General features: G+C 30.8%; 1 non-coding gene across 1 annotated transcript; it reads left to right on the forward strand.

Annotated features, from left to right (window-relative positions):
- The first annotated feature begins 1,114 nt into the window (after positions 1-1,114).
- On the forward strand, positions 1,115-1,187 carry TRNAP-AGG (transfer RNA proline (anticodon AGG)). The gene has a single exon. It is a non-coding gene; the product is annotated as a tRNA-Pro (tRNA).
- Positions 1,188-2,216: the final 1,029 nt, after the last annotated feature.

Genomic DNA, 2,216 nt, shown 5'->3' on the forward strand with positions numbered 1-2,216 from the left:
AAAAGCTAGAATATACCCAGAGAAAAAGAAAAGAGAATTAAAACATGTTACTACAAAAAATTAACAGAATACTGAAAGAGATAGTAATGCAGGAAATTATAGACAAAAACAGCTATAAGGTATGTAGAAAACAAATAGTAAAATAATGTAAGTAATTCCCTCGTTATCAGTAATTACTTTAAATGTAAACATTTTAAACTATTCAATCAGAAGACAGAGCCTGTTAGAAATATTTTTTTAAAAGATTCAACTCTCCGTTGTCTACAAGAGACTCAGTTTAGATAGAAAGATACAAATATGTCAAAAATTAAAGGATGAACAAAGTAATTCCAAACAAATATTAACCAAAAGAGAGCTGGGGTTGGCCTTGATTATTTCATAATAGATTTTAAATCTAAAGAGACTGTAAGAGACAAAGAATAACATTATATATTAATAAAAGTTTTAAGACATCAAAATATAACAATTATAAATATTTTTGCATTTAAAGCCAAAATATATGGAGCAGCAAAATATAGGGCCATCAAAATATATGAAGCAAAAATTGACATAATTTAGAGAGAAATATAGTTCTACAATAATAGTCAGGGAATTCAATATCCCCATCAATGATAGATTTAACAATCAGACAGAAGATAAGTAAGGAAACAGAGGACTTAACACAAAAGCTAATTTAGCTGATGGGCATATACAGAATGCTCTCCTTAACAACTGAATCAACTGAATACACATTCTTCTCAAGATACATAGGATATTTTCTAGAAAGGACAATATAGTGTGTCATAAACTACATCTCAATAAATTAAAAAAGATAGACTCTATACAAGGCATCTTTTCTGGCCACAGAAGGAAAAAATTAAAAATCAATAGCAGAAGGAACACTGGAAATTTTTTCCAAAATGTATAGAAATTAAACCATCCAGTGGATCAAAAGGAAATTAGAACATTTTCAGAGACAAGTGGAAATAACACAACATACTAAAAGTTGTAGAATAAAAGGGTGCCTTAATAGATTATCAGCATATTTCTCATTAGAAACTTTGGATGCCAAAATTTGGGGAAATTTTATAGCCTTAAATTCTACATTAAAAAAAAACAAAACAAAAAAGTGGGGGGCAGGTATAGCTCAGTGGTATATCGCATGCTTAGGATGCATGAGGTTCTGGGTTCAATTCCCAGTACCTCCATTAAAAAATAAAAAAGACTTAATATTGTTAAGATGTTAATACTACCCAAACTGGTCTACAGATTCAACACAATTTCTATTTAAAAAAAACAATTTTGTTTTCTGCAAAAATAGAAAAATCCATCTTAAAATTCATATGGAATTTCAAGGGACCTCACATAGCCAACACAATCTTGACAGAAAGAACAAAATTGCACACACTTCCTGATTTTACACACTTCCTGCTTTTAAAGCTTACTACAAAGTTACAACAATCAAAACAGCATGTTACTGGTATAAAGACAGACATACATAATAGAATAAAGAGCCCAGAAATTAACCCTGACATACATGGTAAAATTATTTCTGTCCAGGGTGCCAACACCATTCAATAGAAAGACAGGATTTTCAACAAACGTTGCTGGCAAAACTGGACATCCATGTGCAAAAGAATGAGGTTGTGCCCTTATACAACATATGTAAAAGTTAACTCAGAGTGAATCAAAGACCTAAAAGTAATAGCTAGAACTATAAAACTCTTTAAACATTACATATGACAATGATTTCTTGGATATGACACCAAAGACATGGACGACAAAGTAGACAAATTGAACTTAATAACAATTAAAAATTTTGTGCATCTAAAAAATTATCATACTGAAAAGGCAACACATGGAATGGGAGAAAGCATTTGCAAATCACATATCTAATAAGTGATTAATATACAGAATATATAAAGAACTCCTGAAATTCAACAACAGTGAAAAAAACCAAACAATACGAATCAAAAATAGGCAAAGGACTTAAGTAGATATTTCTCCAAATAAGATGGAAAATGGCCAAATAAGCACCTGAAAAGATGCCCATAATTAATCATCAGGGAAATGCAAATAAAAACCACAATGAGATATTACCTTTCTGCCCATTAAGATGGCTACTGCCAAAAACAAAAACAAAAACAAAAACAAAAACAAAGTGAGACGTGTTGGGGAGAATGCAGGGAAACTGGAATTCTTGCTCTATGTTGGTGGAAATGCAAAATGGTACAGCT

Source organism: Camelus bactrianus, chromosome 24 (assembly GCF_048773025.1).
Source record: "Camelus bactrianus isolate YW-2024 breed Bactrian camel chromosome 24, ASM4877302v1, whole genome shotgun sequence".
Taxonomy (NCBI): domain Eukaryota; kingdom Metazoa; phylum Chordata; class Mammalia; order Artiodactyla; family Camelidae; genus Camelus; species Camelus bactrianus.